This window comes from Pituophis catenifer, unplaced genomic scaffold, assembly GCF_029215685.1.
Source record: "Pituophis catenifer annectens isolate HBS135680 unplaced genomic scaffold, rPitCat1.0.hap2 SCAF_19, whole genome shotgun sequence".
Taxonomy (NCBI): domain Eukaryota; kingdom Metazoa; phylum Chordata; class Lepidosauria; order Squamata; family Colubridae; genus Pituophis; species Pituophis catenifer.
In genome coordinates this window covers 5,324,684-5,337,310 of record NW_027256899.1, presented here as the reverse complement: position 1 = coordinate 5,337,310, position 12,627 = coordinate 5,324,684, and positions in this window count along the sequence as shown.

The following is a 12,627-nucleotide window of genomic DNA, read 5'->3' as shown; positions in this document are numbered from 1 at the left end:
GCTGCTTGGAGACGGCTGGAGAGGCCATGGACCCTGAAGACTCAAAGTGGACAGAACGGATGACTGATGAAATGGATTCTTTCAAGAAGATTGAGGGAATGGACTTGTCATATTTAACTGGAAAACAAGTCTTAAGAGTCATTGAGTTTCAATTTACAGGAGGTCTTGTGACTTTGGGAAATGGAAAGCAGTTGTTGGGAAAGATCCTAATTAAAATTTTAAGGAAATGAATTATTATTAAGAATCAAGCAAAGGTGTTTAAACCTGGACAGATTCTGGATGGATCAGAGATAATGATTGTGGTGATCTGTAGTAGATAAGAAGCTCCTGTAAATTTTCTGTGAGTTAAATGCAACAGCAGATAGTAGACCATTTTGAAGTTTTGAAATTTAACTTTATTGTTGGATTGCCTGAATAAAATAAAATTTAATAAGAGAAATATCAAGTTTCCAGAAACAATATTTATGATTAGGACACAGAGAAAGATGTATGAGTAAAAAGCAATAGAAAAAAATCTGATTTTTAGCAACTAGGACTTGACTAACAATAGAATCTCATATAAGAACATTAATGAGAGACTAGAAGAAGGATGAGGGATACCAAACTTGATAGGCATGTTTGTGGAAATGATTTCAAAATCATAATTAACTGGAAACAGAATCTGAGTCAGCAGGGAGATGTTCATGGAAAGAAGGCAATTGCAGCCATAAGAATCTCAGGAAGTGAATGTTTTGGTTTGGGGAGACCCCAACTCAAGGACCAGGTCCCCTTGCAGGCACCACGCTTGGAGGAGAATTTGCAAAAGATCTACGTGTGAACTTCAGGGAAGGAGAAATAAGCCAAGGAAGAGATCAAAGGAGCTGCTCTTAGCCTTGAGGAAAGAGAACAAGGAGAAGAGCTGAAGATCAGGAGGAGTCTGGGAGCCCCTTTTCCAACTGACACAATCTCTCGGTTGGAGAAGGGAGGATGCAGCCCTCTTCCAATCACTGACACACCTTACACACGAGTGTAAGATCTGCTCACTATTATTCCAGAATGTCAAACACAGAAAAATGAATTCAGTTACAAGAGAGATTTTAGCTGAAGGAGAGAAAAAATATGATAAAGGTTTCAGCTGTTTTAGAGCTGAGCCAATGAAGCAGAGAAGTTCAGTCTCCTCTTCATGGATTGTCTGAATGCAAAGACTGAACAGCCATCAGTCAAAGAAGCTTTTACTGGGATCCCTGCAGAGAGGAGGGGTTGGGCTGATGGTCTCAGGGTCTCCTCCAAATTTATAAAGGTTGTCATGCCACAACATGTAACTATTGTGCAGTTGTTGCTCTAGCCCCACCTAGTGGCCGGGGGCAGATAAGCCTAACTGTATGGTCTGAAGCCAGACTCCCTTTTCTCTCAGCCTTTGGAGGAGACGGAAGCAGCCGGTTTGACCGAGACACATGGTCATCCGGAGGCCTCCGTCCCTCACACGGAGCATCGCTGGAGAGGTTCCAGCTGCTTCTTTGTTGGCTGATAGTTAATGCTGCCTATCTCCTATTTATATTTGATTCTCACTCTTTGCATTTCCTCAGTTTCTCCGTGCCCTTTTCTCCCAATGAAACACCCAGATCCACCCCAGGCTCCCTTTCACTGGAGGAGAAGAGGCGGGTTTAGCTGCCTGTTGAGCTGCACACAGACCCACCTGCAGTGGGGACGGAACAAAGGGGAAATTCCACCATGCTCATCACAAACCCACAAATACAGGAATTCATTTAAAAAAAGAATACAACATTTTCAAATGAGCAGAATTTAATATTAAAATGCCATGGTATCTACTCTTTGCGACCATTATTCCCTGAGTAATCGAATTGGACAGATCTGTTGAGATGGTTCCCCTCCTTCTCCTCTGGATTCTTCCTCCAAAGGATTTAAGATTGATGGATCCATATCGGGACCCCATACCTGCCACGGCTGCAGCCTTGTAGACCCCAAAGTTTTTTCTCCCTCCTTCCTTCTCCTCCTCAATCTGGAGGAATAAGCGGCATTCAAGGCCTGGGCCAGAGTCTTCATCATACTGTAACATTGATAGTGATTTGGGATCAGGATCCTGTTCTCTTTCTCCTGGGTCTCCAGTGGGGCTTTCTGGGTACATCTTCTGCGGCCTTTGACAGAAAAGACGTTCTTTGAAAGAGAACAGCGGAAATAATAATCTTGAAACTTTCCTTCCACAAAGAAATGGGGTTCAAAGGCATCATCCATTGGCCTTTGTTTTAACAGATAATCAAAGATCCAAATACTATGGATGTATTTGAGAAGTCTGTGCTTTTTCATTGTATACCCTACAAAATTTGTGAGGATCCAGACTTTCCCTTCAATGGGTCCTGTCAGACGCATAAATGTTAAATGGAAAGGAAGAATTCTCTCCCAAATGGAATCAAATTCCACAAAGTGAACAAAGACGTTGACGTGTCTCCACTTAGAGAGGGAATCCCTGAGGGCTGTTGTGTATCCAGTTGTTGAGAACAGTTGTGATATAACAACACAAATTCCACTCCTGACAAGCACAGGAGGAAAAATCCTCATGAAATTCTCTCCATTTTCTGTGTCTGAAGCAAAGAGGCCAATCAGGGTCCATCTGAAATGGAGGAGCAGGTGGACAATTGCTGGGTACTGGAATCCTTCTTTGGGATTCATCCAGTGGAAAAAGGGGAATTTATTTTTATCACTCAGAGCCTCTGAAGCAGTTTCAAGATTGATCTGAAAAAGCAATGAAGAATGCTGTGTTATATTTGGGGGTCAGATCAAGTCCAAAATATTAGATTTTAATAAATCCAACCTGGTTCTCCTTAATGTATTAGAATAGTTTGTTAATCAGACATTTAAAATATTAAAGACAGAATATTAGCAAGATTGTATCATAATAATGGAAAATAATAAGCAAATTAAAAAACAATAAAAATGTAAATCATATTACTGTATCACCCCTACAACTGATCACAATTAGATTAACACGTGCAAATGCCAACTGGAGTATTCTATTCCAATAAAGGGCCTATTATAATTTTCGAGGATTGCTGCATCTTTTTTTTGCTTCTGTATCCCAGATTCTTTCTGGAGGAAATTTTTTAACTTCTTTCTCCAGTTATACAAGAAACAGGTAGACCTCAAAGCCTAATAAGATTTGTCAGTTGCATAATCCAAGTTTGGTCTTTCATTGAAGTTTTGTCCGTTCCAACAGCCACAATTTTCAGAGTCTGTCAGTTTCCATAGATTAAATTTTATGCCAATGCCCATATTTTCTGAATTTAGAGAAAGCAGAAATTCTGTAAATTCCCAAATCAGCTCTGAGGGCAGCAGCTGGAGTCCTTTTACCCACCCCAAGATCCTCCTCAGAGGCTGAGATTGGGTTGGTTCTGCTGGTGGTTTCTCTCTGAAGCCCCAAACATCAGATTGATGTAAGAACATGGGGAAAAACTGGGCCTCAGATACTTTAATCATTGGGGCTGAGGAAGCTGGAGAGCTGTGAGGTTTTCATTTAAGCACCACTTTCACTCCTGCCCTTTCTCTAACTGAGCTCCTTGGATGATGAGGGAGCCAAAATTCAGGCTCAGAGAAAACAACCCCAGGTAAGGAAAGGTGTTACTTGCTCTAATGGCTGACCATCTATGGCTATGATGTCATTTCACAAAGACCATAACTTGCTTTATAAATTATCAGATAATTATTGAGACAAAACTATCCAAGTCTATACAATCCAATGTCTAAGTATGATAATATCATATTATCTGTATAAATCTGTGTATTCCAATAGGAATTTAGCAGGCTAAACATGTGTACCTATAACAGAACTTATAACAAAATAAAAGGGTTGGAAAGAACCTTGGAGGTCTTCTAGTCCACCCCCTGTTCAAGCAGGAAACCAGGCATGATAGCAGTAACTGTGAGAGGGATCCTGGAGTCTTAGACCAATTAAATATGAGTCAAGAGTGCAGCGGCAGCCAAAAAAGCCAATTCAATCCTAAATTGCATTAACAGAGGGATACAATCAAGATCAAGAGAGGTACTAATACCACCCTATAAAGCCTTAGTAAAACCACACCTAGATTCCTGCATCCAGTTTTGGTCACCACACTATAAAAAAGATGTTGAGACTCTAGAAAAAGTGCAGAGAAGAGCAACCAAGAGGATTAGGGGACTGGAGGCTAAAACATACAATGAACGGTTGCAGGAACTGGGCATGGCTGGTCTAGTGAAGAGAAGGACCAGGGGAGACACGATAGCCGTCTTCCAATATTTGAGGGGCTGCCACAGAGAGGAGGGGGTCAAGCTATTTTCCAAAGCACCCAAAGGCCGGACAATGAATAATGGATGGCAACTGAACAAGGAGAGATTCAACCTGGAAATAAAGAGATAAAGTTGCCTTCAGAAGTTGTGGGAGCTTCATCACTGGAAGCTTTCAAGAAGAGACTGGACCGTCATCTGTCAGAAATGGTGTAGGGTCTGCTTGGACTAGATGACCTACAAGGTCCCTTCCAACTCTCTTAATCTGTATCTATCTATACTATTCCAGACAAGTGGCTGTCCAATCTCTTCTTAAAAGCCTCCAGTGATGGACCACCCACAATTTCTGAAGGGGAGACGTTCCATTCCTCACCATTAGGAAATTTCTCCTTAGTTCAAGGTCAGTGATGGCTAACCTTTTTGCCATCGCGTACCAGGAGAGGGGGGGCGGGGGGGTCGCGCACGCACATGCCCATACGCATGCGTGCGCAACCCCCTCCCCCCTGTTCCTGGCACATGATGGCCTGGTAGGCTCATTTTTCTTTCTTACCTGGTTCCAGATCCTCTCTGTGTATCTGGGAAGGGCTAAAACAGCCTTTCCCACTCCCTTGGAGGCCCTACGGAGGCTGAAAGGGCCCGACTCTCGGTGGGACAGGAAGTGATGTTTTTTGCTGTCCCCAGCCTCCAGAACCTCTCTAGGAGTCTGTAGGAGCCTCTCTAGGAGTCTGTAGTAGCCTCTCTAGGAGTCTCTGGCGGCTGGGGACAGGAAAAAACGTCACTTCCTGTCCCACCGGGAGTCGGGAAATGGGCCCTTTCAGCCTCCATAGGGCCTCCAAGGAAGTGGGAAAGGCTGTTTTCGCCCTTCCCAGATACACAGAGAGGATCTGGAGCCAGGTAGGAAGAAAAATGGGCCTTCCCCACCCTGCCCCCAGGCCCTCCAGAGGCAGGAAACAACCTGTTTCCCTACTTCTGGTGGGCCCAGAAGGCCCGAAAATCAGCTGGCCAACACGCGCATGCGCCCCAGAGCTGAGCTGGCGTGCCCAGTAATATGGCTCCGCGTGCCACGTGTGGCACACGTGCCATAGGTTCGCCATCACGGTTCTAGGTTGTTTCTCTCCTTTGATTCTTGTCCTGCTTTCAAGTACTTTGGAAAATAGGTGGACTTCCTCTTCTTTGTGGCAGCCCCTCAAATATTGGTACATTGCTATGATGTCACCCCTTGTCCTATTCACTAGACTAGGTATACTGAATTCCTGCAACTGTTCCTCATATGTTTTAGTCTCCAGGCCTTTAATCATCTTTTCTGCACTCTTTCCAGAGTCTCTACATTTTTTTTATAATATGGTGACCAAAAGTGGATGCACTATTCCAAGTGTGGTCTTGCCAAGGCATTATAAAGCGGTACTAATACTTCATGTGATCTTGATTTTATCCCACTGTTAATGCAACCTAGGACTGAATTAGCTTTTTTAGCTGCTGCTGGCTCATATTTAAGTGATTGTCCACTAGGATTCCAAGATCCCTCTCACAGTTACACTTATTGAGCCAGGTTTCACTTCATCTGTAAGTGTACATTTGTTTTTTCTAACCTAAGTATAAAACCTTATTTTTGTCTACAATGAATTTCATTTTTTTAGGTAGCGCCAGGGTTCAAGTCTACCTAGATCCACCTGGATTCAGCCTATCTTCTGGGGTGTTGGCTATTCCTGCCATTTTAGTGTTGTCTTCAAATTTGATGATTTCTCCATTTCTCCCCTCATCCAAACCATTGATGAAGACGTTGAAGAGAACTAGGCCTAAAATGGAATCTTGGGGTCCCCCACTGCTTGTTTCCCTCCATGCAGACGTAGTTCCATTGAGGACCACAGGCTGACTCCATCTGGGGGTGATGCTGTCTATCCCACATATTTTCAGCTTCCCGAGAAATAGGTTGCGGTTTACTTTGTCAAAGCCTTTCTGAAATCCAAGTTCTGTATACTACATCCACTGCATTTCATTATCCACTAATTTAGTCGTTTTTGTCAAAGAATGAAATAACATTTATTTATGATCTGTTTTTTGATCCTGCATTAATCCTAGTATGTCATTTCATATCTAGACTGAAGAACAAGGGTTCAAATATGCATCTTTCCCTTCCTCATTGGTAAGCATAGATCCTTCTTCCTATGGCTCCATTGAGCTCAAACCTCCCTCTCAAACAAGGGCTTGGATCAGGGCCAACAGGTTGAGCTCCATTTTGAGGGCAATCCATTTTCTCCATCATATTTCTCTGTTTATTGAGTCAAATGCTGCACTAACATCTAGAAAGCAGCAAACCTTGTTTTACCTCACTGATATAGATTAGGTATTTCAGGACAAATTTGTTGCCAATATTAGATTATTAACTTATCCATTAATTCTTATAAAATCTATATAGCTTTTCACTCTACCTAAAACATTCTGGTTCTTCTGCAAGGAATTCATTTTTCTCAAGTTTAACTAAGAGGATCCTTGCATAAATATTAGCTACAATATCTGCTAGTCTAATTGACCGATAATTGCTTGTGGAATGTGTGGGAGTAGGAATACAGATGAGAAGCCAAACTTCTAGCAGCAATGTTTATTGCAGATAATGACTCAGTAGAACCAACATGCAACTTCCAGCTGATAGCCCCTTTTAAAGGAAAACTATCAGCTTTAACCAATAACATTAAAATATGTCCCGCACCTATGTGGCAGAAGAAAAGTCTCTGCTCACGCCTGCGCGGATATAATACCCCTTGCCCCTTCCTCGGGGAAACTTCATATACCACAAACATAATCATCCAGATACATTGGTCTACGGAGGCTTCACATCAACTGGTGGCTCTCCTGTATTTCTGTCGGGCCCTCACACTTCGACTGCATTCTCAACGATTCTTCAACTACATCAGATGGCTTACACATACTCTCTGGGGGCCCCTCCTGAAGATATCCCTCAGTTGGAGATGGGGACAAGCGAGATGAGCTCCATGGCAATGGACCCTCAATAACAGGTGTTTCATTCTGCACTGGCATCAGCCCTTCAGATACACTTTCACTGCATTGTTGTTCCTCTCGCTCTTCTAGATTCCCACCCCAGTATATTTCTTCCAGCTCCCTAACAACTGTCCCCCTCACTCGGATCCGAAGCTGATTGATATGTCGGCGCCACAGGCGCCCATCCTCAAGCTCCACCCAGTATGAACGGGTACCCATAACATATATAATCTGTGCCGGCACCCATATGGGTTGACCAGTATAATTCTGGGTGTATACTAGATCACTTTGCTTAAAGGTTCTGACCGTACTTTCCCAGTCTGTGAGGGTTTCTGTTGAATAATTGGGATGTATTCTATCTAAATTTATTCTCAGCTGGCAACCCATAAGTAATTTGGCTGGGCTCTTTCCGGTGGCTACACAGGGAGTGACGTGTTGGTTGAACAAATACTTATCAAGTTTTTCCTGATAGTCCCCTGGACCCATTCGAGTCAAAGCCTCTTTTGTTATTCACAGCATTCACTCCATCTACCCATTACTCATGGGGTGAAATAGTGCGACCAGGGTGTGACATATTCCTCGCTTTACTAGGAATATCTCGAATGCTGTTGCCGTAAATTGCGGCCCATTGTCCGATACCAACATGCCCGGCAACCCATGTATTGCAAACATTTTGTTTAATACTCTCACAACAGCATCCATTGTGGTTGACCTCATTATGACCACCTCCAGCCATTTGGAATAGGCATCCACAACAATTAGGAAGGACAAGCCCTTTATTGGCCCTGCAAAATTGAGATGTATTCTAGACCAGGGGCCTTTTGGTGTTTCCCAGTCCCGTGGTGCTGCTGCAGGAGGTGCCGGTCTCGATTCCTGGCATGCTTGACACAACACCACCCACTCTGCAATATCTCTGTCTATATTTGGCCACTACAGATAACTATGGGCCAACGCCCTCATCCTTACAACTCTGGGGTAGCCTTCGTGTAGAGTCTCTAATAATGATTTCCTTAGCCTTGAGGGTATCACTACCCGATTCTCCCACAATAGGCAACCCTTCTGCACTGAAAGTTTGTATTGCCTTGCCCGGAATGGCTTAAACTCTACACTCCCTGTCTCTTTAGGCCATCCCCTCCATACCCAGTTTAACACTTGCATGATTGTTCAGTCTTTTCTCAACTGGGTTGCCACTTCTGCTGCCGTAACAAGAATGGATGGCATGGTCTCAATCAGCAGTACTGATGCTGCTGGAGCTGGATCCTCCACTAGATTAGGTAGCGGACATCGGTTTAGGCCATCAGCATGGCCCAGTTCTATGCCGGGTCGATGTATAAGTCGATAACTATATGCTGCTAAGAACTCTGCCCAACATGTCATTCTTGGGGACAGGACCTGTGGTGTTTGCCGGTCCCCCACGATTAGTCCCAAAAGTGGCTTATGATCTGTCACTAAATCAAATCTCCTTCCATAAACATATTTGTGAAATCTCTTAATTCCCACCACCGCAGCCAACTCCTCTTTATCAAGTTGGCTGTAGTTTCTCTTGGCAGATGATAATGTCCTAGAAAAGAATGCTATTGGAGCCTCATGATTGTCTGAAGGCGATGACTCAAAACTCCCCCTACTCCAAATGGGGATGCATCACACGTCAGGACTAATGGCAGACATTCATTAAACTGAACTAAGACGCTATCCGAGGAAATTAATTTTTTTACCCCCACAAATGCAGCTGCTTCTCTGCGCCCCCATACCCATGGCACCTTTTTTCCCAATAGTTGATGTAGTGGTTCAGCAACAGATGCCTTTTGTCGCAAAAACACACTATAGAAATTGAGGAGCCCTAAAAAGACCTAGAGTTCCATCTTATTCCTTGGTGTTGGCACAGCCTATATAGCTTGTACTTTCTCCTTGGTGGGGTGCAATCCAGATGCCTTGACCAGGTATCCCAGGAACTCAGCTTGATTTACTGCTACTTTACACTTTTCTTTCTTTATCTTTAGCCCATCCTCTTGAAATCTTTGTAGCACTAGTCGTAGTCATTCAAATAATTCCGTTTTGTTGGTAGCAGAGATGAGCATGTCATCAAAATAGGACACAACCCCAGGGATGCCATATAACAAATGTTCCATCAGGCTTTGAAACAACCCTGGGGCCATGCTCACCCCAAACTATAGGCAGTGACAACGGAACGCCCCCCAATACATTATGATTGTTTGGGCTTCTGCAGTGGCATCATCTACAGGGGGCTGCTGATACGCTTGGGCAAGATCTAACTTTGCGAAGATCTTACAACCCCCCCCCCAATGAATGTAACAAGTGCTGCACCACTGGTAACAGATAAGCATTATGTTGAAGAGCCCTATTCAACGTACATTTATAATCCGCGCAAATTCGGACCGACCCGTCTGGTTTCACTGGCGTCACGAAAGGGGTCTCCCACTTGGCGTGGTCCATCGATTCCAGTAAACCTTGCTGAATCAATTTATTTAGTTGTTCGTCAACTTTGGACTTTAGTGCAAATGGCACCCTCCTCAGTTTCATTTTTATTGGTGCCACCTTGGGGTCCAAACTGAAGGATATCGAGGTACCCCTATATTCTCCCAACTTTCCATCAAACACATCGGCGAATTCTTTACTCAACTCTCTGATGGTTTCTCCCTATATTTTATGAACCCCGGTAATCTCTAGCCCCAATGCTGCAAACCAATCCAGTCCCAGGAGGGTAGGCAATGTGCCTTCAACAACAACCAATTTAAGTGGCCTGGAGAAGTCTTTATATTCTACGTGGAACGTTCCGCTACCCTTAATGGGGATGTTATTTCCTTGATAATCTCTCAAACGAATACGACTACGCATAAGTTTCTGCTTGGCTCCGTGTGGCACCAATTTCTGTAGAATCTGCCAGGATACAACTGTTGTTGTTGACTCTGTATCCACTTCCACTGAATCCATTATTGTGGGAAAATTTAAATTTTAATACTTCCTGGAATTTTGTAAATTTTACTACTTCCTGGAATCCCGGTTTGATTGCTCACCCTTTCTGAACAACACGCATCCGTGTTAATGGTAAAACACTCGTCCTCTGGGGTTCTTAGTCTCAGTGGGCCACTCTCCCCCCCTATTTTGAATTGAAGTCTGTCCATTTGGGGGGGCAAGCAATGCGGCACGGCAAACTTGTGCTAAGTTACCCTTCTTCCCACACTGTCTACAAATGGTGTTTTTATGGCGACATATAGCTCTTGGGTGGTTTCTGCCACACCCTATACACGAGAAGAACAACTTTCAATCCTCTGTCCATCTATGCTCCTTGCTAGCTGCTCTCAACAGATGGACATCATCATGATTATTTCCCTCATCTTCAGTGTTTTCCCATAATTCCACCTCTCCCTGATGGACGGTTTCCCCCTTCTAGCTGCCAGGGGGCTGCCCAGCTTCTGTATTTCTTCCGTTGATTGATTCGATGATTCGACAGCTTGCACCTCCTCTACTGCTGTCTGTAGCGTTAATGTTGGTTTTGCCAATAATCATCTCTGTAACCGAACATCCCAAACCCCACAGACCAATCTTTCTTGAAGGGCTTCATCTAAGTTGCTAAATTCACAATAGATAGCTGCTTTCCTGAGGGCTGCCATATAATTTAGCTTCTGCGCATGTCTAAGATGGCGTCCCGGCGCTGAATCCCAGATCCTCGGGGGGCGATGCCTCGGCTTGGGGGACTTCGGGGGGGTCATTTTGAACAGCTATGACCCCCCGTTTGGGAAAAAGAGCACCTGGGGATCCCGTTGAGAGCTTTGTTAGCTCTCCGGACCACCCCAGCTCCGAGGAGGACAACGTCGAAGCGCCGGCGGGTGAGGGCGTGAATGGATGCGGCCTGTGGGAGCGGCGCTAGCACCGGTGGCTACGGGTGGTCGCAGCGGCGGTGGTGGCGGCCCCCTGATGACGGCGACGTTTGAGGCCCCCACGGAGGTTCCCCATGCCCCTGGATGCCTCGAGGAAGATCTAGAGGCAGGGGGCGGCTGGGGGCGTCCGTGGGGAGGCCGATGGTGATGGCGGCGATGGTGGCGGTGGCGGCCGCGGCAGCGACCGCGGTGATGGCAGTTGATGTTGGGGCGGCTCCCAAAGGCCTGCAGACCGGAATTACAGCATAGGATTCTTCAGCAGCAGCCTTAGACCGAGTCCTGGGTGATTGGAGAGTGTTGGACCCCTGGGGGAAGGTTACCTCCATGGAGACCCAGAGACCCCCCCCAGGACGAGCTGGACGGGGGGGGGGAAACGAAATAGGGCAGCATTATCCATCAGATTGGAAGGTTGAGGGATTTACAGGGGTCGGAAAAGAACTACAAACTTTTTTTTTTTTTTAATTGAAAAAGTTTTCAAATACAATTTTTTCCCCCTTTTCCCCCCCTCTCCCTCCCCCTCCCTAACCCCCCCTCCCCACCCATCCCCCCCTGTGACTTCTTCGTAACAAAAAAAAACCCCTAATTCATAACAGATTACTTACTCCCTCCTCAAAATACTGACCTTTACTTACTAAAAATATTATAAATATCATAACATCCCCCTTTATCCATACATTTCAGAAAAGAAGAGAACAAAAAAAAAAAAAAAACATTATACTATAACTATTATAAAATAACTTCTAATTTAACATAATAGTATTTTATATCTATATATTATTACAACAATTCAAAACCACCTTCCACTTTAAAACTATACGATAAATCCTACTTTAATATTTAATCTTCTATATATATTACTATAACATTTCAAAGCGGCCTCCCCTTAAAATCTAATTTAACATTTATTCCACTCTATCCATTTCCTCCACTCCCCTAAATATATCACTTAAAAATCCCTTTTCTTAAACTAATCAGTCTGTAGTTAGCTTATTCACCCACTGTCCTGCAAATTTACCATACACAACAATTCTTAATATCTTTAATTCACTGCCCACACTACTTAAATATATATATATATATATTCCATTATATCTAAATAAAAAAAAAGAAAAGACAATAACTTTAAATTTATAGTCCATATAATATCTTCTTTGAGGTCTTTCCACTGGATTGTTAAAACCAACATCCATAATAGGGTAACATAGCTTACTGATGCAACAGTTTATTCAAGATCTTCAATCATATCTGCCCCCATCAGTAATAAATATCTTCTTATATGTATAAAAGTAAAAACAACCACCCGAGTGACATTATAATTATATTCCATATAATAATAATTGTGGGTTTCATCAGGATTATTGATTTCCATCATCGTAGTGGGTAACAACCGGATCTTCTGCATGCCCCAGCATGATTCTCTTGCCTTATGATTCAAGATAATTATAATATATTTATCAACACAAAAAGAAATTTCAAA